At 39.2% G+C, this 12,534-nt stretch overlaps 1 protein-coding gene across 7 annotated transcripts in view; it reads right to left on the bottom strand.

Annotated features, from left to right (window-relative positions):
* The window catches only part of LOC104599755 (S-adenosyl-L-methionine-dependent methyltransferases superfamily protein), a 104,567-nt gene that overhangs the window by 39,859 nt on the left and 52,174 nt on the right, over nt 1–12,534 (bottom strand). The gene's annotated exons all lie outside the window — the stretch shown is intronic.

Genomic DNA, 12,534 nt, shown 5'->3' with positions numbered 1-12,534 from the left:
GGGTTCGGGCCAAGTTTGTATATGTATCAACAAAATACACTCAGGCCCGAGACCGAGCCCGTCCCAACCATCGGGCCTAAGTCTTGAGCCCGAGCTCGGCCCTCATATAAAGCCCAAAGCCCGGGCCCGAGCCCGAGCCCAACCAGAAATTCAAAAACAGAAATAATAAACATCTCAGTATTACTTGGAAAAAAAGAAAAGAACAAAGAAAAATTATTGTATATATTTTTTATTAAATAAAATATATTTTTATTATTAATGTATAGTATCAAGTCAGGCTCGGGCCGAGCCTCATGGCCACTCCCAATCACTTTCTGAGACTCTAGATCCTGAAAAACACAAGGAATAAAGGTTACACAACAGCTCAATGACTTAGTTAGGCTACTTACAGATAACAAATTTGTATTTAGCTTGGGTACATGAAGAGCAGAAGGAAGTACCAAGGAATTTGTAGCCTTGATGGTTCCCTTGCCGGAGATAGGGGCAAGAGAGCCATCAGCTAGGGTGATTTTGTCATGGCCAAGAAGTAAATCATAAGAAACAAAGTGAAAAGGCCGGTCATTTGATCAAAAGCACCGGAATCAATAATCCAAGGGATCCTACAATTACCTGAAATAGTTGCATGATTGGCAGAAGCCCGTATACCTGAATGAGCAAATGCAGAAGAGGTTGAATTTCCTGGAGGGTTGGAAGAAGAGGCCACACCCTCTAGGTGACTGATCATCCTTCCAAACTTCTCATACTCTGCCTTCATAGGTGCTAACTGCTCACTAGCAGTCATCTCTTCAGTTAGGCATCTGTCACTATCTGGACCGGCAGCAATATTGGCACTCCCTGCTTTCATATTATCAGACTTCTTTTGAAACCGAAGAGGAAGAAGCTCAGGATGCAATTTCCAACACTTGTCTTTAGTGTGTTTTGGCTTCTTACAATACTCACAAATAATTTCTTTCTTCCCTGAGCTACTTGGAGTCCCTGTGATTCCCTTGGGTTTCACTCCCATATGAGCAAAGTGATCATTTAGACCAGCCCCTTGAACCTGGACAAGTCTCCTGCTTTCTTCACTACTTACCAAGGCATAGGGTTGAGACAGTGAAACACTATCCTTGGATAAGATATTTTGCTTTGTGATGTCATACTCTGGATTCAGCCCTGTCAAAAACTCAAACACCCTATTTCTCTAAACAAGTTTCCTGTAGGTCTCAGCATCATTAGTGGTGTCCCAGGCTACAACTTCTATAAAATCAATTTCTTGCCATAGTAACTTCAGTATTGAGAAATAAACAGCTAAAGGTTTCTCCCTCTGTCTCAAATTCTTCACATCACTCCTCAGCTTGTAAGTCGTGGCCACATTTAATTTCTAGGAATAGAATTCAGCAACACTATCCCAAATTTCCTTTGCTCAATTCATGCACAAATAGTGTTAATAAACTGCGGTTTCATTGAGTTCACAAGCCATCCAATAACAGTATAATTTTCTTGCATCCATTTTTCATATGATGGATCATCTTCCGAGAGAGCCTTTTTGCTCCCAGAGATAAAACCCCATTTGCCTCTACTGCAAATATGAATTTTTACTGATCGTGACCAAGCCAAATAATTAGTTCCATCTAGAATGACTATGGTCACAGCCAGTAGAGAGTCTATAGAGGCTCCCGGAACTTGTCCGGATTCAGCAACATGCTTGACTTCAACTTCTGAAGGGTTCATCTTCTTAAAATACTTCAAAAATAACTTCTAACAACTTCGAATAACAACAAATGAAGACAGGAGAAAAACTGTGTTGTGAGTCAACCTCTATACAGCCGTACCAGATACCTGCGTCACACCCGGAACCCGGGAGAAACAGAGAAATCTCATCCACTCCTTGTAGACTTCATAGAACACCAATCCACTTGAATCGATCTTCAAGACAAAGGATGAAAAGACTTTCAGTCACTGAGCGCCCAGGTCAAACTCCCTATGGGGCCCGCAATCAGATTTCTCCAAAAAATTAGGGTTTCGAGCAACACACTTGAATCTGTCAGAAGGACGACAAAACCAGTCCCCTTCTCTCCAAAAACCACAAACTAATAGGCTGAAATAGGTTTCTTTAACTATTCATACGATTCAGTTCTCCATACACACTGTGTATGGGAATAAGGAGGTGAAAAAAGGAAAAAGTCGAGCCTGCTCTGATACCAAGAAGAAAAACAGCCTTTTGAAAAGAAATGACTGTTTAAAATGTTGCAAAAAAATCAAAAGAAAGTAGCAGAAATCAGATTTCAAGAAGAGAGGAGGAAGAAGAATGTGGCAACAACTACGGTTCAGAGAAACTCTTACACCCCTAATTCTACTTCATTAAGTTAAACTTAAGTAATTTACATAGAGGCCCCTAGTTGGGCAGAAAATTAAAAAACATAACATAAGAAAGAATAAAAGCCCAAATTAAGGCCTATTACAGCAAAGAACATAAAAGATAAAAAAAATAAACAGCCTATGGGCTATTCGGCCCATCTTCTCTACAATATTGTGTATTCAAATATCTGGGGACCTACCACTAACATCGAAGGGTGGTTATAAGTACTTTATCACACTGATTTATAACTTTTCCAACTATACATGGGTATTCACCATGTGTACTAGAGACGAAGTTCCAAAAATTATAAGGGATTTCCAAAGGATGGTGTTTATACAATTTCATGTTGAGATCTAGATATTTCAATCAGATAATGCAAAAGAATACTTCCATGGTGATCTCAATAAATTTTTTGCTTCCCATGGATCACTTCATCGGAGCTCATGTGCAAAAACACCGCAAAAAAACAATATTGCGAAAAGAAAGAAATAACAAGCACATTCTTAAAGTAGCACAAGGGCTAATGTTGCATATGAATATACCTAAATGGTTTTTGGATATATGTTGTAATTATTGTTGCATTTCATCAATTGTATGCCCTACAGAGTATTGAACTATAACCCTTATTAATTATCGTTGCCTTAATCCCTTTTATTTTCCATTCCTATCCTATGAGAATGTTTGGTTGCCATGCCCATGTTCATGATTTGTATCCTTCTCGTGGTAAGTTAGACCCTTGGTCTATCCCATGTATCTTCTTTGGATACCCCTCTTCTCAAAAGGGTTACTAGTGATTTGATCCCATTGGTCATAAGTACTTTGGCTCTATGGATGTTTCTTTTTTTTTTTTGAGTCTGGACCATTCTATGTTGCTTCTCCTTAAGGAGAGAATAGTATGGAGGAGAAGCAAGTCCATCAGCTCTATATTCCTTCCATTCCAAATCCTGCTCCTTTCCATGTCTTCCTACATAAGCATCGTAGAGGTCAACAGTGCTATAAAGATGTTGAGTTATTGGATACCGAGCAACCAACATCATCAGAATCACGGGAGGTAAGTCCAACTAAGCCAAGTACCCTTGTTCCTATTGATTCCCCTGCTTCCATTTTAGTTGTGGATGATCTTGATGATCAAGGGCCATCAAGTCACGCCCTACCAAACACCCCATTACCCATTATGTGTCCTATGACCATATTTCTCCCTTTTATTGTGTCTTCCTACCTATCATTAATAGTATTTTCATACCCAAAAGTGTGGCATATGCTTTAACTTTCCCCAAATGGACAGATGCTATGAAGGAGGAAATTAATGCCCCTCATAAGAATCATACTAGGGAGTTGGTGGATCCTCCAGAAGGGAAAGACCTAGTTACGTGTAAATGGGCATTCATAGTGAAACACAAGGCGAATGGGGCAATAGATAGGGATGCAAATGGATCAGATCGGATTCGAATCAGGGTGTGTCCAAATGCGATCCGATAGCACATATCCAAGATTCAATGCAATCGGATCTCACAAATGGGGGTTTCAAATTTGAATCCATTAAGGATATCGAATATTTGAATCTCATCCAATCCAATTCAAATTCTAAAAATTTTAATAAATTAGTAAAAGAAAAAAAATATAACAGTTTATATAAAGAAAATAAAAAATATAAGTATTTTTTCAACTGTTCTCGTCATATATATTAAGATATACATATCTTTTTATAAAAAATTTACAAAGTTACAATATAAACATATTTATAAATAAATATATTAATAAGCATATTAATATATACATGTCTTTTTATAAGTAAACATGTTTATAAATATATACATATATATATTGGTCGGATAGGATAGGGGTGACCGAATTCAACCTGATTTTCAATTGGATCCTATTATCTAATCCGATCCTATTTAAAAATCCGACAAAAGGTTATTTGAATCCCGAAAAAAAAAATAGGACCAGTTTCAGATCGGATCATGATCTGATTCATTTGCACCTCTAACAGTATAAAGGTACAAAACAAGGTCCGTAGCAAGGGATACACTTAAGTCTATGGTGTTGATTATGATGAGACATTTGCTCCAGTGGCAAAGATGAATTCAATTCAAGTTCTATCATTGGCTATATAGAGATAATGGGTCAAATGGGCCTTAGTTTCTTTAATTTTTCTTTAAGTTATGTTTATGACTTGTGTTAGTAAGTAGTGGGCCTTAGTTATGGGCCTATTTTTTCGTGTTTTTTCTTGTTGTCTTTAGTGATGAATGCCCTACTAAGGGCACTCATGTAATTGTCCTTATTTTTACAACAAAATAATAAAAGAGATTGTTGCGGCTGAAGAGAGGTTTGAACTCTCTCTCTCTCTCTCTCTTCTCCCTTCCCTTTCTTCCATCTTCTTCCTCCTTTACTTTCCTCTCGCCCATCTTCTTCTCTTCTATTTTTTTTTTTATTTCAGATTATTGCAGATGGGATTTACAACTTGGTATTAGAGTGGTGGTCCGACCTTCTCTTCTCTTCTTCTTAATCTCATACACAGGTTGTATGGAGAGTTGATTGGTTAATTGATTAACAAATGTTCAGCCCAGTTAGAGGAGGCTTTTGGAGAAGATTGCAGTGCTGGTTTGGGGCCCAAGGCAGGTTCTTGGAGAGTTTCCCGAAAACCCTAGCTAACTAGAGAGCCTTTTGATTACGAGGTATAGAGGGAGTCTGGAAGTGGTGCTTGGGGATAGAATAGAAGCATTCTAACTATCTTTGAGATCAATCCAAGTTGGAGAAGTTTCTGAAGCCTCTGGTAGGAGCAGCCAGACTTTCTCCCTTTCTCCCATTTTGACAGGTTCGGTGAAAACCCTAATTTGGTTGTTTGAAGAGCAATTTTTTACTTAGGACAGTAAGTCTTGACTAGTAACACCCTATTTTGATTTTTTTTTATCTCCATTTGGCCAATAGAGCAAACTAAAGGTGAGATGAAACTCTCCATCGATTTCGGGTTTGTTCTAGGAGGGCCCGTGGGGACTCTGTTAGGGGCAGTATCCTCAGTAAAGTTGGATGTAGCCAATTTTTTAGCTTGGTCTCATTCTATAAAGATTCATGTTCGCAATAGAGGGAAATGGGGGTCCATTTTTTTTTGAAAGGTAAGAGAGAAAATTTTATTACAAACTAAAAAATAGGTAGACTGTTGGTGATACCCCATTACAATCAAGCATCCATAGTGCCCATCTATAATCAAACAAACAAAAACACTTCATATAACACTAAACTGATGCATATTGCAAGCTTGAATCTCAAGAATGTCCCTGAAATTCTCTGTAAAATCTGAATAGCTAAATTGCTCAAACTCTTGAAGGGAGAGAACCCAATCAGTGCAAGTTTGTTGATTGAAGCCACAAGATCTTCAATGTTTCTTTCTTTTCCATCAAATAACCTCATATTTCTCTCCCCCCACAGAGACCAACACACTGCGAAGGGGATACAGCTCCAAATTATTTTTGCTCTCTTTCCTCCTCTGAACTTTGGCCAGCCTAAAAAGAGTCCAGCTACTGATGATGATTGGAATATGGAAACCCCAAATAGGAAGAAATATAGTTTCCAAATGAAGTTTTCTAGTTAAGACTTGACAAATAGGTGGAGAGCGGTTTCTTCTTCAAATTTGCATAGATAACAGTTGGTGGCCAGACTAAAACCTCTATTCTTCAGGTGATCCATTGTGAGAACATTATACATTGCAGCCAGCCAAGCAAAGACTTCTACTCTTGGAGGAACTAGGTTTCCCCAGATCCCTCCAAGCTGGTCTGAAGATGTCTCGTCCATGATGAGAGCCATGTAGAAAGATTTCACTATGAACTTCCCATTTTTACACTCCTTCCACCACAGTCCATCTTCAACTGTTATAGAAATATTGGACTATTCTAACTTTTCCAATAAAAGGATGCATTCCTCCACCTCTTGATGCCTCCTGAACCTAGGACTCCAAATCACCTTATCCGCTCTGACTTCGTGGTAATGGGTTACTAAGACCTGAAGTCTTGATTAAAGTTTATTATGCCCTTCCATACACTCACCCTATAGGAATTTGATACCACCCTCGGTTCCCACCCAAATCTCACCACCCCATACTTCCCTACCACCACCCTTTTCCACAAAGACTCCCTTTATTTTTCTAACCCAAACCTTTGTAACCATTTCCCCATTAGGGCTTTTGGCCTACACACCTCACTTAACTAGATGAAATTTCCTAGGTCCCTTTGCCCCTTCCCACAGAAAATCCCTTTGAATTTTTTCTAATGTCGGTGGGCAGACTTGATAGCACACTTATAATGACGGTGATTCTGCCCCCTAAGGAGAGGTATCTTGCTTTCCACCTCTCCAACCTCTCGATAAGAGGTTTTCATGTACTTGTTGACCCATATTTGGCCACAACTGGGAGGCCTAAGTAGAAGAAAGGGCGCTCCCCTACCCTACAATCAAGAGTTGCTGCAAATAGGGACATCTCTTTCTGACTAATCTCTCCAACTCCATAAAGAGTACTCTTCTCCAAATTCACCTTCATGCCTGATAGCAACTCAAAATCAACCAGAACTGCTCTTAAATTCAAAACTTGGTCCTCCGCATTTACGAAAATGAAGGTATCGTTTGCAAATTGTAAATGGGAAATGTTCGGCCCCTCTGACCCAACATTGAAACCTTCTAGCCAGCCCTGTTGTACTCCCCTTTTTGTCAGAAGATTTAGAATTTCCATCACCAGCACAAACAGAAAAGGGGAAAGAGGGTCCCCTTGTCTCAGCCCCCTAGAAGTTTGAAAGAACTCTGAGGATACCATTAAGTATCACTGAGAGTAATACAGAAGAGATGCACCCAAATATCCAACTCCTCCATTTCTCTCCAAATCCGATCAGCCTCTAAATTTCTTCCAAGAATCCCCACTCCACATGATCATAAGCCTTTTCTATGTCTAATTTCCACACTAGACCAGGCCTTCTACTTCTCAGCCTTGAGTCTATGCATTCACCTGCCACCATCACCCTATCTAGAATCTATCTTCCCTCCACAAAGGCCCTTTGAGTTTCCCCTACTACTTCATGAAGCACTTTTCTCAGCCTATTTGATAACACTTTGGCCAAGAGTTTATAAGGGCGGCAAATTAAGCTGATTGGCCTAATATCCTTTATGTTCACAGCCCCGACTTTCTTCTGTATTAGTGTAATGAAGGTTGCATTGGCTTTCCTTTCTACCAATTTGATCTTGCAGAACTCCTTAATCATCTGCATAAAATCGTCCTCCAAAAAGTGCCAACACTGTTTTATGAAATTAAAATTGAACCTGGAGCTTTGTTTCCATTTATCTTCTTTTAAGGCCTCCCTTACTTCTCCTACCTCTATCTCCCTTTCTAACTAGGTAGTTGTTGTCTCACTCAAGACTTTTGATTCAACCTCACCCAAAGATATGCAACAGCACCGTCTGCCTAAATACAACTTTTTGTAAAATTCCACCACTAGTCTTTGAATATTTTCCCAATCCTCAGCCACTTCCTCCCCGACCTCTACCCTCATAATTAGATTTCTCCTCTTTCTCCCACAAGCATAAGCATGGAAGAAGGCTGTATTTTTATCTACCTCTTCTAACCATAAAGCCCTTGATCTCTGCCTCCAACTCACCTCTTCCCTCAACAGCAATCTCTCTAACTCTCTTTCTAGCCCCTCCTCCATTCTAACCTCTCTTGGGTAAATTTCTTTCTCCTCCTCCAGCCTCTCCAGCTTGGCCAACTTCTCCAACACCTCTTTCTTTCTACTTTCTTCACTCCCTAACTCTCCCTTCTTTCTTTCAACTCCTCTTTGAGCAGCTGAAGTTTCCTCATCAACTTTAACCCAACTGATCCCTCTACCTGAAAACCTCTCCACTTCTCTTCTGCCCAAGCCACAAAGTTATGTTGAAGAAGCCAAATGTCCTCAAATATAAAAGGTTTTTTTTTTATCAATACTCAAATATAAAAGGTTTTGGGCCAAACAAATTCTCTTAGAATGATGGGTTTGTGGTCCAATAGTAGAATCTGAAGTGGTTCCTGAACCAAAACTCCCAGCCGATCCACCCATTCTCTAGAAAGCAAAAACCTATCCAGCCATCTAAGGATATCTGGATATTGGCCATTTGACCATGTGAATTTCCCCCCATTTAGGGGGAGATCTAGTAGTTCTTGCTCGTTGATGAAAGCCTCAAATCTCCTCATCCCCACACTGACTCTCCTTTCCCTCCCCACTTTCATCTCACTCCTTACGACAATGTTGAAATCCCCTCACAAACACCACAGACCCTACCAAAACTGCCATACCCCTAGAGACACATATATGGCTATTGCAGAACGAGTTCTGTGTTACTTGAAGGGAACTCTAGGAAAGGGTATCCTTTTCTCTAAGCATGGACACATTAAGCTAGAAGCTTACACAGATACCGATTGGGTTGGTACTATTGATGATAGGAGATCTACATCGGGTTATTGTACCTTGGTTGCAAAGAACATCGCCTCCTGGAGAAGTTAGAAACAGCCAAGTCTTAGGCTGAGGTAGAGTACAAGGCAATGGCACATGGATTTTCAGAGTTGTTATGGCTCAAGTCACTTCTGGAGGAAATGGGTATTACACATGATAAGCCCTTAATGCTTTACTGTGATAATCAGGCTACGATCAACATAGCTCACAACCCAATTCAGCATGATAGGACAAAACATATTGAAGTTGATTGGCAATTTATAAGAGAAAGGTAGCTTCCGGAGAAGTTTGCCTTCCTTTTATTGCCTCAGAGCAACAGTTAGCAAATGTTCTAACCAAGGGTGTCCCCAAGGCAAAGTTACAACATTGTGTAAGTAAGTTGGGCATGATTGATATCTATGCTCAACTTGAAGGGAAGTGTAGAGATGATGGGTTGAATGGGCTTTAGTTTCTTTATTTTTTAGGACTTGTGCTAATAGGTATTGGGCCTTAGTTATGGGCCTGTATTTTCTTCTTTTTTTTATTGTTTTTATTGGTCTCTTTAGTGATGGATGCCATACTAAGGGCACTCATTTAATTTCCCTTATTTTTTACAACAAAAGAATAAAAGAAATCATTAGAGGATGAAGTAAGGCTTGAACTCTCTCTCTTCTTCCCTTTCTTCCATCTTCTTCCTCCTTTACTTTTCTCTCTCACATCTTTCTTCAATCTTCTTCTTCTCTTCTATTTTTTTTCTTTTCTTTATTTCAGATTATTGCAGGTGGGATCTACAACTGGCTACAAATCTTGACTGTGAGTTGCACCAACTTGATGTAAAAAATGTCTTCTTAAATGGTGATCTGGAAGAGGTATATGGTTCAACCACTGGGTTTTTGTGCCAAAGGAAGTGAAATAAGGTGTGAAAGTTGACAAAGCCTCTATATGGATTAAAACAATCTCCAAAAGCATGGTTCTGTAGGTTTCATATGGTAGTTTAGCAAGTAGGGTCCAAAAACATCACATCAGTACCTTGGAAGCTCAAATTTATTTTCAGAAAAATTGACACACTTGTAAGGAAGTTCAACTCTCAGTTTGGTTGGGTCAAAAGGGATGAAATGGGATGGCGGATACCCTAGCAAAACAAGGGGCAAATAGATCTTCATTGTATTGGGCAGAATTGTAACTGATTGTTGGAGATTGCAGTTTATTCATCTGCAATCTTTATCGATTGTATCTTAATTTCTCTATTATTAATGAAAGATTTTTTTTTCTAATAAAAAAAAAATTAATCTCCCCAAAACTTCTGCAACCAAAGTAAATAAGAAAGGGGAAAGGGGATCACCTTATCTGATCCCTCTCAAAGCTGGAAAGAAGTCTACCACTGTCCCATTCACTAATATAGAGTTATGGCAGTTTATTCATCTGCAATCTTTATCGATTATATCTTAATTTCTCTATTATTAATGAAAGTTTTTTTTCTAATAAAAAAAAAGTTAATCTCCCCAAAACTTCTGCAACCAAAGTAAATAAGAAAGGGGAAAGGGGATCTCCTTATTTGATCCCTCTCAAAGCTAGAAAGAAGTCTACCACTGTCCCATTCACCAATATGGAGTTATGGCAGTTCTTGATGCAACCCATCACCCACTTGCACCAATTGTCTCCAAACCCAAAGTTGATCATAACCTCCAACAGGAAAGACCAATCAACCAAGTCATAAGCCTTTTTCCAAATCCAATTTGCAAACCACCCCCTTTTTCTTGGATCTCTTGAAATCCTCCAAACTCTCGTTTGCTATAAGTATCTAATTTGTTATCTGCCTCCCCTTCACAAAAGCTCCTTAGTTATTTTCTATGATTGCTGGGAGCACCTTCCTAATTCTAATGTACAGCACCTTAGTGATGATCTTATAAAGGTTGCTATAAGTATCTAATGTACAGCACCTTAGTTATTCTAATGTACAGCACCTATAGTCCCTCGGGTGGTTTGCATTTCTTTTCTTGGGAACCAAGGCAATGAATGTGGAATTTAGCCCAAGGTTAATCACTCCTCTAGAATGGAATTCATCAAACACCAACCTTAGGTCCTCTTTTAATATCTCTCAACAATCTTGATAAAAAGCCATCGTAAAACCATCTAGGCATGATGCCTTTGATCTATCCATAGAGAACACTACCGCCTTTATCTCTTCCAAGTCGAATTTCCTTTCCAACCATTCCCTATCCTCTAGTTGCAATGTTGGCCATTCCAACCCCTCAAGCCACACCCTATTGTTTAGGGATCTTCTAAAACTAGAGCTAAAATGATCCACAAAGGCCCCTGCAATTTCTCTTCGATTGGAAATTGTTGCCCCTTCAATCTCCAAACTTGAGATATAATTCATTCTCCTTCTTCCACTTACCACAGCATGAAAAAACTTGGTATTCCTATCCCCCTCTTTCAACCACTTACACCTTGACTTTTGTCTCCAACTTATTTCCTCCTGAAGAAGATAGTCCTCTAACTGTTTGCACAATTTCCATCTTTGCCCCTTATCCTCTTCTGTAAGACAACCCCTCCCTTCCTTGCTATCCAAGACCTCAATTTGTGCAGTCACAATTTGCTTCCTTTCCTTTAGTCTCCCAAACTCTAAGAGATTCCAATCCTTGATTTTAACTTTCAGATATTGGAGCTTTTTGTGAAACCGCATTCCACCCCATTCTATCAACACTCTCAGCTGAATAGAGAAAAGAACAAGAATAATTTTAGAGGTGTCATTGTGTCAAGAATAAATTTGACCCCCACCTCAAAGAGTCTCTTATATATTAAAAGATATGTACATTACAACAATGCCCATATAGGGCTGAAAGAGAAAAAAAGAATAAGATACACAAGTAATATACAACAGGGACTATACTAATAAGATACATCAAATCGCAGAGTCTCCACACTCCCCCTCAAACTGATGCCTAGACATAAGCATCAGTTTGTCTATAAGAAAAAGATGTCGAACTCTAGTCATAGTGTTGGAAAACGTGGGGTTACTGGTGTAGATGCATATTTGGTAGTTGTGTAAAAATAGGAATGTGTGAATATGTATTCCTAGGATTGTGGAAGAGTATAATCCCTTAAATATGGGGATTAAAATAGTTAGTCCCTTAATTATAGGGATTGATTTAGGAAGATGTTTTCTATTTATTGCAGCAGCTTACTGTATAAATATGCCGGTTGGCAATGGAATGATAAGATCAGTTTTTTACGATTTTAAAACATGGTATCAGAGCTCTAGGTTTGCCAACCTCGAGATTTTTTTTCTCCGGCTTTCATTGCCAAATCTTTCCCCTGCTTTTCTGGCCTTCATTGCTAGTTTTTTTTTTCATGTTTTTCTGGCCTTTAGTGCTGATTTGTAATCAGCAGTGTTTCTTTTCCTCCTTTATTCTCCTTTCCCGCTAGCCTTATTCTTCCTCCATTGACATTGTTCGACATGACTGCAACAAGTGCTCCCGTCCAAACCGATTAAGGAGCAACGAATTCCCATCCTCATACCGGTGATTTGCAGAATATTCAGGCAACATATAGACTGAATGGCCAGAACTATTTGAAGTGATCACAACTAGTGTGTACCTATTTGAAGGGAAAAGGAAAAATTAGCCACCTTCTTGGAACAGGGCCAAATTGGGCGAGCCAAATTTTGATGCTTGGGACGAAGAGGACTCCATGATTATGTCATGGTTGTAGAGTTCAATGACACCCGAGATTAGTGATACTTGTATCCTT

Source organism: Nelumbo nucifera, chromosome 7 (genome assembly GCF_055504915.1).
Source record: "Nelumbo nucifera cultivar China Antique chromosome 7, China Antique-T2T, whole genome shotgun sequence".
Taxonomy (NCBI): domain Eukaryota; kingdom Viridiplantae; phylum Streptophyta; class Magnoliopsida; order Proteales; family Nelumbonaceae; genus Nelumbo; species Nelumbo nucifera.
Note: the sequence above shows the minus strand (reverse complement) of the source record. Positions and strands in the feature narration are given on the sequence as shown.